We start from the raw sequence: 14,916 nt of genomic DNA on the forward strand, positions 1-14,916 counted from the left end.
CCAGGCTCCCCCGAGAGCCTCTCTTCGATTGAATTTACCCCCCTCGTATTTCTTCCGCTGGGAGGCGGTGGGTCCTCCGCCAAAAACCTCCAGCAATGGTGTGGACCTCGCCAAGCACAGGCATCTCGTGTGCTGGCTCATCTGCCGGCGACGGCAGGCGGTCGTTGGACTCTGCGACATAATCTTTCAAAAACCCAGTCCTCACCAGCTCATCTAGCTGGTAGCCCAACGACAGGCAATTATCAATTTGGTGCCCGAAAGCCTCGTGAAATTCGCACCAAGAGTCTTTACGGGGCCCTAACACCTTGTCGGTCTTCGCCGGTCGCCTCAGCCTCTCGGCTATGTTGGGCACGGCGATCAAATCCTTCAACTCAACTACGAAGTTGTACCTCGCCGGTCTTGCTCTTTCTCTGGCGGGGCGTTCGCCTCCTGGGGCCCCGAGGCTGGGGCTTTCTGGCCTCGTAGGGGCGTCTCGCCTCTGGCTTCTTTCTCCCCGTCGTGGTCTCATTGACTCTGACGGGTTGAACTCGCGTTGGTCCCCTCGGGCGTGAGGGCACGGCGCTGGTGCGCTTCACACATACCTCCCCTTCCGAAGCAATGCTCTACCGCCCTACGCCGTAATTCAGCGAAAGTCCTAGGGCGATTGCGGATAATAGATTCTCCAAAGGGGCCGGGGCATACGCCTTTCACAAATGCGTACACGATCATAGGCTCCTCTGTTGTACCAACCTTCACGACCTGGGCCCCGAAGCGATTGATATACTCCTTCAGGGTCTCCCCCTGATACTGCTTCACGTCAAACAGGTCGTAGGAGACCGGCGGCGGGGCCTTGTTGGCCAAATACTGTTCTCTGAATAACCGCGACAACTGGCGGAAAGATGTGATATGGCCCTCGGGGAGGCTAATGAACCAGTCCATAGCCATCCCGGTCAGGGTGCTCATGAAGAGCTTGCACTTGGCAGCATCAGAACCGCCTATCAGGACCATCTGTGTGTGAAATGCAGCGAGGTGCGTCTCTGGGTCCTCCATCCCAGTGAAGATTACCTTGGGTCCCGCGAACGTGTTCGGGATCGCTGCATCTAGGATCTCCTGCGAGAAAGGAGTGGAAAACTCCCTTGGTGGGGAATGGTTCTCCGTCTCGTCCTGCCCAGGCCGCCTCCGATCGTTTCTCAGGCCCTGGCGCAACTCCTCATTCACACGGTGGAGCTCTTCGTTGCGCTCATGCGAGGCGTCAAGATCTGCCTGCATGCGCTCCTGCTCCATCTTCGAATCCGCCATGTCCTGCTGCAGCCCCCTCATTATTTCCAGGACCTGCTGCATGGATAGGTCTGCTGGGGCTGCGCGCGCTGCTCTTCGTCTGGTGGGGGCCATTGTCACTCCAACCTCCTTCAACGTTACTGTAGCTTGGTAAATTTTCCTCGAACTTGTGATGGGACTGATGTTTTATATCGGCCCCACGGTGGGCGCCAAATGTTCCGTCCGGTTGACCGGGACGTCTTCGTGCACGACCTCAACCGTCAGCTAAGGACTCCTTCCCACTGATTGCCTGTGAATTCCTGCAAAAAAGAGGACAAAGAGGCGCCCTAGCGGCCGTTTGCACTCCGACGCTCAAGTCAGCCAGCAAGAAACACCAAAAACTGTCCACCCACGTATCTGAGCACCGCGTATGGCACTCTGAAGGGTGGTAAAAGAACTGTGTATATGTGTGTGTGTTGTCTCCTTTAGGCAAAAATATTCTCCAGTCACTTGTACGTAACCTTAAAGCACGGGCAAGCAACCAAAGAGTTTCTCGTAAATTTGCCAAAGGTTCCAACCCTTTTTCCGACATTCTCAGCGCTATTTAAACTGCCCAGCATTTAAAGCGCCTTAAAGCGCTTTTAACTCAAACGTAACGCACTCATTAAAGCGCTTAATTACGAAACGTAGCGCATTTAAGACGTTGAAACGCTTGGGAGCCATAATAGTACCTGAATGCTCGAAAGGGAAACTGTATTGAATATCTTTAATTACCTGGCACCTGACTAGAGGGTGTTTCTATTCCGGCATTGCTGTCATACACGTGGAGGGCCTCACGACGCCATGACCCCATCTGGGGGGGCGTTTCTGCCCATCTGGGGACGTTTCTACGTGTGGGTCCTCCTGCTGGGAGTGCTACTGCGCTAGGGGTGGCTTTTTGGGTGCCAACTCATGCCCCCAAGTATCTAGCCACTTACTCTGAGAGCGTATCTGCCTTCCTCTCACACCCTGCACCCGGTTATCCTGGGCGTGACCTTCCTCTTGGGTCGTATCTGTCCCGAAGGCGTCTCTGGGGCGGCAGGGGTACTTCGCGAGTCAGGCTGCCCTTCACTGGTACTATCACTATGGCCTTGAAGCCACCTTTTCCTTCTCTTTATCACTTTCCCGAGATATCGGGACCTGAGGCTTTCCCACGACGTCGCTCCCTCCATGGTCTTTCCTACCCATGGGTATCGGGGAACCACACCGTGATTGCCTTGCTTTTACACTGTTTGATCTGGCGACGCCCTGGTGGGCGACGCCTCTACCAGGCGACGCCTTGCCTTGGCGACGCCTCCACCCAGGCGACGCCTTGCCTTGGCGACGCCTTGTCCTGCCTTGGCGACGCTTCCTCTTGGCGTCTCTACACCTGGGCGACACCTTGAGTTGACTTTGACTCTCCAGTCGTTGACTTTGACCTTGACTTAGTCAACGCCCTGATACGGGATGGTACAGATCAATGTACCTCACCAGAGGAGTTGAGCATAAACCATCACACCAACTATTCTTCCTTTGGTCTTCTTATAAGATACAAATATGTTGTAAATAATTTGGGCTCGCTTTAGGGGTCCAAATAGGAAAGATAGACTAGAATAAGGTGCCTTTAGCATAATAGGGGTGTAGGTATCATTTTAGCTTGTTCATAGCCCTTTAGGAATACATTTTGACCTAGTTTCTAAAAGAACAAGCCTAGGATGCAGGTTTGATGGGTTTGACTTAGTCAAACCCTAAGGCTGCCCATTTTTTCTATTTCCCATCCTACCCCTCTTGCTTGTTTTCCAAGACCCTTCACCTATAAATAGGAGCATACCCTTTGTATTTCTCATGTTGAAATTAATAGAAGAAAAGTTACTCTGCACAAATTGTGTGAGGTGTTAGTGAGGCTTGATTCCTCTTAGAATTTAGGTCTTATCTTGTGAGTAATTGAGAGCTCTCAAGTGGCGGCTAGCAACACTTATCTTGGAGGCCAACCACATTCCAAGTGGCGTGTTCCACTTCTCAATCCATCACACAAGCTTCTCCTTCCTTCATGTCTTCTTCCATTTGTCATTCTGTTTTTACTCTTTTGTTATGTTTTTTTTTTTTTGTTTCATTCTTCCATTCGACAATTCTTATTTGTCTTTCCTTTCATGTTCTTTAATTCCGCACCAATTGGCATCATATTCACCTTGTAATTGTCTTTTCTTTTTGCTCTTGTGAAATGAACCTTCACACTTACTTAACCACTTGGTTAAGTTTTTGTCTAGTGGGGATCTTCTTAGAGTTCTCACAATTTGTTTAAAAATCTCAACCTAAGTAAAGTGTCACACCATAAAATGAACAATCCTAAAATCAACTCACCTCAATGGATGAATTCTATCTATAGGCCATGTTTGGAAAGAATATTTGGGGATGAAATGATTTTGGGAGAATCCTCTTAGAAGGGGATAACCTTTAGGAGGTTTTTTACTATCATCCCTAAACTTCTTAATAAAATATGTCAAGTATTTAGAATGTTTAGGTAATGAAAAAGACAAGGAAGAAAAATACATTTGAGGTGAAGTGATGATAGTCGTGTTATCTTGTCCTTCGTTTTCTTTTCATTTTCACTTTTGGTTCTAATTTGGGCTTGATGTTCCTCTTTTAGCTTTGGGGTTCTTTTATTTGAACAGTTGACATGTGCCCAAACCCTAAACATTTAAAACATTTTGTGCTTGAAGGCTTGGTGGGTGACTTAGGGGTAGAGGTAAAAGGTTTATCTTTAAAAACGTTATAGGAAGAAGTGGTTTCTTTTGAAAATTTGGAAGGAGAAGTTGTTGTAGAAATGTTATTTTTATCCTTCCCTGAAGATTTGAAAAAGCCATCATGATGAGTAGTTTTGAAAGTTGTTTTCATCCAAATATGTGATTCCACCTTTATGGCTACGTGAATCAACTTCTTTAAAGAAGAGTACTCATATAATTCTACAACATCTTTAATTTCTCCACTTAAACCACTCACAAACCTAGTGATCTTTGACTCTTCACTATCATGCATATTTATCTTAGTCAAAGTTGTTTCTAGATCTTTAAAATATTCGTCTACCGTCCTAGGTCCTTGATGAAGCCGTTGAAGCTTCAACAAGAATTCTTTCCTATAAGGAGGAGGAACAAACCGCACACACATACATGCTTTCAAATCATACCAAGAGACCACGATTGACTTCTTGTTTAGGCCAATGTCCATTACAGTTTGTTACCACCATTGAATGGCGTAGTTTAAAAAACCTAGGGAAGCTAACCTAACCTTTTGGTCCTCGTGACCTTATACACATTAAAGAGATGTTCAACTTTAGCTTCCCATTCTAAACACAAAGTAGGGTCATTGGACCCACCAAAACTAGGTAACTTCAAAAAATCAAAAGAATGTTGTGGTTTTTGTTGGTGTTGATGGTGCCGTTTGTCAAAATTGTGCACTTGCCAATCATGTTCTTGACTCCCATAGTGCATAGAATGTCTAGTTGTTCTTGGCGGCTCCCGTCTCATTTCTTGAGTTTGCCTTGCTTGAGCTTCTTCTAGTCTTTGCAATCTTTTTACTAGTTAGCTTATTTCGTCATCTTTGTGGACCATTCACTTCTTGACCTCCACAAGTTCTCCCAAAAGGTGGACTTTGTGATGTGATTGCGGTTTTGAAGATTCACCTAAAGACAAATGACCCATAATGTTTGCACAAGGAATCAAACAATTAGTGAAAAAGAAGTTAGAATACACTCTCATGTTTGCGTCACTTTTAGTGAAAAGAAATCAAGAGGAGAACACTCAAAGCACTAAAAAAGAATTTTATCCTCTCAAAAGGGTCTATCTTGGTGTTGAAAATTTCTCAAGTTGAAGTGACAAAGCCAAACACACTTGATCTCAAAGAACCACAACAAAACTTAAGAAATTTGAAAAGACAATCAAGAAAAGAACAAAACAAGAAAGCTAAACCAAATTTGTGAAAAAAGATTATGACAAAACTTGAAAAAGAAGACAAGCAAGAAAAAGTCACACAAAAAGTCTCTTACTAAACTTCTAACAATGAAACTTTCTTTAGAAATTTTTCAAAGCAAAAGGATAAAAATTCCACAAAGGTTGAAATCAATTTGCCAATCAAGATGAACCCAAAATTTTGAAAATGTTGCTGTTTGAAAGATTTGAACACAAAATTTGTTGCGCAAACTTTTTTTTTATACTTGTTTTTGGATTATGGAAATGAGATGTCCAAAGTTTTGATCATGCATATTTTCATATAACTCCAATTTTAATAAATAGTTTGGGATTCCAAATAATTGATCACTTGAAATATTTTGTTTGGAACTTAAATCTACATCTACTAAAACAAGTTTCTAATTACTTACAAACTTTCACAATTAAAAGCAAGTAAGTAGAGGCAAAAAATATAAGGAATCCTAGAACACTAAAGAACATATGACTCAACATAAATAAGCAAGAACAATAAAACACATAAAGGAACATTCAAAAAGTGAAACAATGTTATTGAATAAAGGTAAATGCTGAAATTAAAAGCAAGAAGTAAAGGGCTGAAATTAAAAAGTGCTTGAAGTAAGGAAAAGAATTTAAGGTACTTGAATGTAAAGATAAAGGTGCAAGAAATTAAGTGCCAATCAACTCTAAACAAGATAAGCTCAAAAACCAAAGCTCTGAATACCACATGATGTGAGTTTATTTTAGACGTTTTCATTTATGGTGACACTTTACTTAAGATTGGAATTTAACAATTAATGGTGAGGACCTAAGGAAGATTCCCCACTTGACACGAACTTAACCAAGTGGTTAAGTAAGTGTGAAAGTTCACTTGACAGAGGTAAAGATGAAAAACAAGATATGGTGAAGATGAGATGCAATTGCGGAATTGAAAATTGGCACAAGGTAACATCAATGGTGGTCATGGCCTTTCAAATGATGCACCATACTCATGATTATGAGTGAAACCCAAGAGCAACAAAGAAGAGAAACTAAGAGACAAACACATAATGGTGGGTGAGAAATGTCACGCCACTTGGAGGTTGATGTGCTCCAAGATGAGTGTGTTGGCCGCCACTTGAGATCTTCCTAATCACTCAGGATAAGACCTCAAACCTATGAGGACATAAGCCTCACTAAGAGCTCACACAATTTGTGCAGAGTTTCTTTACTTCATTCAAATTCAACCTGTAAAATACAATGGGTAGGCCTCCTATTTATAGGTGAAGGAGCCTTGAAAAACAAGCAAGAGGGGTAGGATGGGAAAAGGGAAAAAATGGGCAGCCTTAGGTTTTGACTAAGTCAAACCCGCACCCTAGGCTTATCCTTCTAGAAACTAGGTCAAATTGCTTTCCTAAAGGGCTATGAACAAGCTAAGATGATACCTACACCCCTTATTATGCTAAAGACACCTTATTCTAGCCTATCTTTGTTATTTGGACCCCTAAAGTAAGTCCAAATTATTTACAAACTTACTCTATTTTTTAAGAAGACCAAAAGGAAGAACTTCTTATATTCGGGTTTATAGCTTCTTATTTTCTTATTCTTTCTCGAGACTTGGTGGGACTTGACTTTGTATGTTGAGATGACTGACCTTTTTGGGAAGTGCTTGTTGTGTCCTTATTTATCTGTTGGTTTGTATCACGTGGTGATGCTCTATATAGTCGTCTGGTAGGTTCAACCTTTAGACTTGTGACATAACATTCGCGAGCAACTTTTTGATCTACAAGGACCGTGATGATATCTTCAGCCATTGATGGAAACTTCATAGTTAGGCGAGGGTGGAGATTGTTGCCTTTAGACGATTTGTGAACGACCGTCCGAGTAGTATGTTATAAGATGTATTGGCATTGACCAATAAATACCTGATCTTTATAGTTTTGCTCAGACTCTCCTCTTCCTCAAATGTGGTGTATAGGTCAATAAATCCTCTGGTATCCACTCATTCGCCTGAGAATTCGAAAATTTGTTCATCATACGGCTGAATCTGTGTTTTAGGAATTCTCATTTTCTTAAAAGTGCTCCAGTAAAGGTATCCACCGAACTACCTTGATCCACTAGGACCGTAGTGATTGCAAACTTGTCTATTTCCATTCTGATTACCATGGGATCGTCCTGTGCTAGGTCTATTGGAGTGGAATGGGTTGAATGGATGGCTCGAAGATGCTTCTTTCTAGCTGAGTTAGAGCATCCACCTCGCGCAAAACCTCTGGCTATTGTGTTGACTTCTCGTCCAGGTACACTGAGTGCTACCAACCCAGAAATAATGTTAATAACCTCTTGGACCCTATGTCTGGTCCGATTGTTCCTTTCAAGACTTTCACTTCGTAGCTGCGTCCTTCTTACTGGACTTTCACTTTGTCTTAGTCTCGTCGGATGTTGGTTGTCATATGTCAACGTGATTCTCCTCGCCTGGACCGATCATAGTATTCTCTTTGTCCTCTGGGTGGATATTGATCCTTCTGTGGGGATCGATACGTGCTGGTATCAGTCTTGACGAATTTTTTAAAATAGCCAGCTTGAATAAGTTCTTCTATTTTATCTTTCAACACCTGACACCCTTCAGTCGTATGGTCATAGTTTCCGTGATAGTGATAACATTTAGAAGTATATGCACTCTTTGGAGTTTGTGATTGTTTCAAGGTCGAGATTTTGGGTTGGTCTCTTGATCAGGCTCTTGGTGAATCGGTCAGGTCGGATCGCCAAGACAAGGTGATGCATTGCTATTTCGGGCATTAAGTTTTTGAAACCCATGCAATTTTTGTTGAATCTATCCATGAATGCCCGTAAGGACTCTCCTTTTTTCTTGTTTCACGTTAAGGAGGGCCATGGATGAAGTGTGGTGTGATCGGCTTGTTGTATACTGTGTAGCAAACTTCATTGATAGGACTTTGAAATTTCCCATGGAGTTGGGAGGGAGCCTAGTGAACCATTCGAGCGATCCCTCTTTGAGGGAAGTAGGGAAGACCTTACACCATACGACCTTGTTGGTTGTTTATAAGGTCTTTTGTGTCTTGAAGACATTTAGGTGTTTGTCCGGGTCGGTGGAACCATCATAAAGTTTGATGAATAATCCTTTCCATTTGGTTGGAAGTGGTGTATCGATTATCTCATCTGTGAACGGATGTCCTCTTGGGTCTTTCTCATCATCCGGGATAGGATTGTTTTTGGAGCTTTGGTGAGTCTGGTGAGTTTTGAAGAGTGTGAGATGTTTGGTGGGTTTGAGAGGCCAGATGGGTTTGATGGATTGGTGGTGCTCGGGATTGTTCTTCCCACTTCATGCCCATCAAGTCGTTGTTACAGATATTTATTTTGCTATTTCAAAAGGGACATTTCCTCCTCGTGCTGATGTTGATCCTCCTCATTACGTAGTTGATTCGCAATACCTTTTTGTCTTAGTTCCTCCATTTGTGCTTGAAGGACTTGGATCATAGTTATGTGCTCATTCGACGTACGGTTGTTGTTAGCGTTGTTCCTTGTTGATACCATTGTTGTTGATTGGTATTTGCTGCTGAAAATTGAATAATACCTTGGTCCCACGGTGGGCGTCAATTGTACATGTATAGGCTGAGGGGCTCAGATAGTACCTGTGATTAGGTGCACAATTGTTGATGTGTTGGTGATCTTCAGATTCCTTCAAGTCTCCTTACTTCAATGCTGATGCTTAGTCGATCGGGGGGTACTTGCGATAGCACTCCGACGCTCAAGTTAGTGTTATGATTTAGGTGTATTATAGTAGAATGTGAAAAACGTACCTTGTTCCTTCACAGATAACCCTATTTATAGTATTGGCCTATGGGCCTTGATGTTGATGGGTTGCACATTAGTTATTAACTGATGCACAGTAGTTCCTTGATATCAGGGACATGTATCTTTCAGTTAATCAGTTGTTTCCGTATATTTCGAGATATTCATTGACTCATTCAATGGTAGTTGTAACTGTTATTTATGACATTTTTTGACTGGGCATTCGGTCGTTGATACTGAGACTAGCTCAATCGGTACCCACCGTGATGTGAGTTTATTTTTAGATATTTTCATTTTGGTGACACTTTACTTTAAGGTTGAGATTTTAGGAGTTAATGGTGATGACCTTAGGAAAATTCTCATTGGACACTAACTTAACCAAGTGGTTAAGTAGGTGTATTTCTCAAAGACAAAGATAAAAAACATTGTATGGTGATATGTATGTTGAACCAAGTGGTGTTCAAGCTTTGAAGAATCCAAACCATTTTAAGGATGTTGAAGCCTTGGTTGTGCTTGTTGTTGCCGTGCTATTTTAGTTTAGTTTTAGGGTAGTTTGAGTATTGTAATCCACCCCTTGATCGAATCTAAAGCATAGGCATTCTCAATCTTTGTGAAAGAAAAATGTTTTTCAAACTAAAGTTAAAACAACCGATTGTTTTGTCGAAACAACCGATTTTTTATACTTAGATGTTTTGAGAAAAGATTGAAAACTGTTTTTCAAATGGTTGAACTGTTAGAACCAAAACAACCGATTGATTCGAGGAAACAACCGATTGTTTGTTTTGGTACCATAACAGAAAAACTGTTTTATCTTTGACTTAGCTTTAAATGATTTAACTGTTTACGCTCCAGTCTTTAAATGTTTTGACCAATCATTAAATGCAATAAAAGAGTTTGTTAAGATTTGATAACAAACAACATCTTTGAATATATTCAAAAAAACAGATTTATGAAAATAAGTTTTTGAACAAGAGTTTTTCAAAGAGTTGAGATTGCTTAGAGTTTGTGATTGATCAAAGTGTGTGGAATAGGATTCTGCTTGTATTGATTTCAGATTTTCTTCTGTAACAAGTGTAATCCTTGTACTCTACTGAACAAGTTTCGTTTCTGTGTTTGCTGAGATTGGCTGTGTGTTCTTAAAGGGATCAAGATCAGCAATCTTAGTGTTGGTGTGTTGTCCAAGAAGAGTGTGTGTCTTGAGGTGTTCAAGGTCACTTTCTTGGTTGTGGTGTAAGTGATCACGGTGTGATTGCTTAGTGGATTTCCTCAGAGGTTTTCTGAGAAGACTGGATGTAGCTCTGGATTTGGAGTGAACCAGTATAAACATCTGTGTGCAATCTCTCTATCCCTAACTCTTTAAATTCAGTTTTGCTTGTTGTTTGCTGGTATAAACAACCGATTGTTTTTCTGGTACTGCTGTTTTTTATTGTTGTTTTGGCAAACTAAATTTCTTATCAATTGTTTCTTGAGATAATTTCATTCTTGACTTAAAAGTTTGTGAAAACCCTCTTTAAACAATTCACCCCCCCCCCCTCTAGTTTAAAGTCATCCATTCTAACAATCGGCATAAAGAGCTTGGTTCTTGAAAGTTATTCAAATTGATCCTAAAACTGTTTTTAAAATGGTTGATAGACTACCTTTTGGGGAAGGTGCTTTAATTAACAGACCACCTCTGTTTTGTGGTTTGAACTACCAATTTTGGAAAGTGAGAATGAAAATATTTATGGAATCACTTGACAAAGGAATTTGGGATGCAATTGAAAATGGTCCTTTTATCCCAAAGTTTGAAAAAGATGGATCTTTCATTGAGAAGCCATGGTCTCAATGGACTGATGCAGAAAGCAAAAAGGCCAAATTCGATTGCATTGCCAAAAATATTATAACCTCTACTTAAAATTATAATGAGTTTTTCAGGGTCTCTCAATGCAAATCATCAAAAGAAATGTAGGACACCTTGGAAGTCATTCATGAAGGAACAAATGAGGTGAAGAGAGCTAGGAAGCATGTGTTGGGTTTAATAGTGCCAAAGTTCAAGAGGGGGGGTGAATTGACCTTTTAACACTTCTTCGCAGAAACAGTGTTTAACCCAGTTTTATAGAAAATAAATCGATTTATGTGAAAATGAACAGATTTATTTCAGCACTGTTTTTTCTGTTTGAAACGCTTTTAATACAGCAAAGCTAATCACAAGACTATGCAGTGAGGATTTCCAGCAGCACACACAGATATCAGATTTGAAAAACAGTGAAACACAAAAACAGCAAGCTTCAATTTCAAGCAAGTGATTAAGGTTCAATTGATAGCATGCTAGTTAATTGAGTGACCTTTGCAAACAAGCTGTTCCTGTGACTTTTAACAGACTATGAGTGTTCTTCTTGATGTCAAGAAATTTTCCAGAAATTAAGAACAATGAATCACAAAACAGCAAGCTTCAACTTTAAGCAATTTGTTTAAGGTTCAATTAATAGCATTGACAATTTCTTGAACAGCCTATCACAGTCAATCTGTTCCAATGGTTTTAGCAGATTATGTATGTTCTTATCAGATTCAAACACCTTTTTCAGAAATCAAGAACAGTATGCACAGTGCCCAGAAAGAACAGATTTATTTTCAATTGAACAGATTTATTTCTTTGCTGTTTTATCAATTATGCAGAAACGAAATTGCAGAGTGAGGGAGAGAATGAACACAAACAATTATACTGGTTCACTCAACCTGAGCTACATCCAGTCTTCACCAACAACAGGTGGAATTCACTAACACACTGTACAACCCAGTACAATTCCCACTGTTCTTGAAACCTACAAGAACTTAGGTACTCTTGCTGAAAAAACCTATTTCAGCATACACACACACCCACTCTTCAAGAACACCTATCAAGAAGAGGGTTCAACCAAACTATTACAAGAAAGAGATGTGAAACGACTACACCTGATTGAGGATACACAGATCTGCCTTAAACCAGTAGGCAAGATTGCTAGAACAGTAGCTGCACCTCACACCAAGCTTTTGGAACCAAACCAAGAACAAGCACTTTGTGATTTTTGAAATCTTTGAAGAACAAATGCTAATCCTTTGAAAACACTTAACTCTCTGCTGTCAAAACTTGTTTTTGCAAATGTATGAACTGTTTGAATCGTTATTAAGCTCAGAAACAAGTTTGCATTTTATAGAAAGCCAGCTTATAACAAAATTTTGAAAAACAGTTAAAGCTGTTATAAAATGAACAGATTGAAAATAAAATGAACTGATTTATTTTCAAAAGCAGTTAGAGAGTTTGTTAAGAGAGGAGACTTAGTCAACCATTCTGGTGCTGAGATAAAACTGAAAAACGTTTAAGTATGATATGGCACCAGAGGCAGAAAAGAATCTATTCATTTACAGATGAACAGATTTATTTTTCAAAACGAAAACAGAGGAAGTTTAACTGTTTGAAACTCAATCGTTTTGAAAAGAAGAAGACTTAGTCAAAATACCTGATGCACAAAATCAAATTTTTACAAAACTTTAGCCAAGGCATCAGTGAACAAAATGAATCTGTTTATTTAGAAAAGAACAGATTTATTTTTATTCAGTAAAACGTGTTTTTGTGTAAAACATGTGAAAAACAGTTTTAGAAAACTTATGCTTGTTCTTATCACATGGCCAGTGGTTATGAGGTGAGTTACTCAGTAAAAAGCTACTCTTAGACAACCTCTAAGCACTAACTAAGACATACTTAAAGCAAAGGAAAATTACATGAAAAGTACATACAAGTCTTCATCAAACACTACACATAAGTCTTCATCAAACACAATCTTGAAGGGGCAGCAACCATCTTCAACAGCATGCTCTAATCCAAGAGTATGAGATGTTCAGAATGCTTAAAGGAGAAACAATTGTTGAGGTGCAGAAAAGATTCACGCACATCATCAATCATCTCATGAGTCTTGACAAGACCTTGGATAAGGAAGAGCTAAACATCAAGATCTTGAAATGTCTTGATAGAGCATGGCAACCCAAGGTAACTGCTATTTCCGAATCTAAAGATCTAACATCATTAAGTGTTGCTTCTTTGTTTGGAAAGCTTAGGGAACATGAGTTAAAGATGAATAGACTCAATGTTCAAGAGAGTGAAGACAAGCACAGAAGGAGCATAGCCTTAAAAGCTTCCAAGCACAAAGGAAAACAAGAATCCAGTGATGATAGTGATGAGGAAAACCTTAGCTTGCTGTCAAGAAAGTTCAGCAAATTCCTAAAGAGAAACCGCAACAAAGACAACAACAAAGATAGGTATGGAAACAAGAAATCCAATGATCTTAATTCCAATAACTATACTTGTTTTGGTTGTGGTGAGCAAGGTCATATAAAGGCAGATTGTCCAAACAAGATCAAGGAGAAAAAGCCTAGCTACAAGGAAAAGAAAGGCAAGACAAAGAGAGCCTACATAGCTTGGGATGAAAATGAGGTGTCTTCATCAAGTGAAGATGAGAAAGCAAACATCTGCTTGTTTGTTGTAGATGATGATGATGAATCTTGCAGCTCAAGTGAGGTAAGTTCATGTGCTTCCTTGAATGAACAAAATTACAGTGAATTACTTGAAGCTTTTCAAGAAACTCATGATGAAGCTAATCGATTGATTCTTTCAAACAACCGATTGAAAGAACTTAACAACTGGCTGGAAAAAAGAGTGAAATCACTTGAAGATGAGATTGAAAAATCTAAAAATGATTTCAAAAATCTGGAAAACTATTTCAAAAATGCTTCTTGTAAGTGTGACACTCTCATTTGCGAAAATTGTGAAAATCTTGAGAAAAAGGTTCACTATCTTGTTGAAACTGTGGACAAGCTTTCAAAGGGGAAATCTAACTTTGAGAATTTCTTGGCATCTCAAAGCTGTGTTTTTGGAAAGGCTGGTTTGGGTTTCAATCCACAAAACCAACAAGATAAGTTTAAAAAAAAAATCAAGAAAGCCAGTGAAAAAACCGATTGTTAAATCGAAACAACCGGTTGTTACATGCTTTTATTGCATGAAAAAGGGCCATTCGGTTAGATTCTGCAAAATAAGAAAATTCTCTGTTTTTAGAGGCTACATGAAATGGATTCCGAAAGGATGTGAGGTTCCAAATGAGAAAAAGAAATCTATTGGACCCACATTTGTGAAGGGACCAAATCTTGTTGCTTGAACTCATGCTTATGCAGGATTTCTAAAAGAAGTGTGAAGAACTAAGTCATGTGATCAAGTTTTTGGAAGAAAAAGACAATCATTGAAGCTGAATCAATGTTCTGCATCTGTCCAAAGGTCCTCAACAGTGAAAAGAGGCTTCTTGATCATAAAGCACATCGCTCATTGAATAAATAACATAAAGGATAAGACCTTCCTTTCTCTGTTCTTAATTTCTATTTTTAAAAGTTCTTTCACATGGTTAAAAATCTTTTAAATTTGCTTAATGTCATCTGCTTTGAACTCTTTCTGCTCATGGTTAAAATTCAAAATCAGTTTAACTGCTGCAGAAAAACAACCGATTGTTTCTTCAAAACAACCGATTGTTTTGGGTCTGACAGCACTATGAAGAAATCTTTTTTATTGCTATTTTAAATTTCTATCTGTTGCAGATCAATTCAAAGAGAGAATCTTGGTCAAAGAATCTGTGTTGAAAGCTGATCATGTTTAGAGAGAAGTTACAATTGTCATAAAGGAATATATTCCAAAATCTTGGAAATTCAAGAGCCTTAAATGACTAGTCAAAGATCACATGTGAAGACCATGTGATTTTCATCTTTTTCTGACGTTTTCTATGCAGGGCAGAGTCAAGTCCTCTCTCTCTGAAAATCTGGTACCCACACATATCATTGAATGCTATTTGATTCTTTTTCTGCTATAAAATCTGGTGCAGCTGGAGACAATGATCTTATTGAGAGGTATAGGTATGAA

This window comes from Phaseolus vulgaris, chromosome 7, assembly GCF_000499845.2.
Source record: "Phaseolus vulgaris cultivar G19833 chromosome 7, P. vulgaris v2.0, whole genome shotgun sequence".
Classification (NCBI taxonomy): Eukaryota; Viridiplantae; Streptophyta; class Magnoliopsida; order Fabales; family Fabaceae; genus Phaseolus; species Phaseolus vulgaris.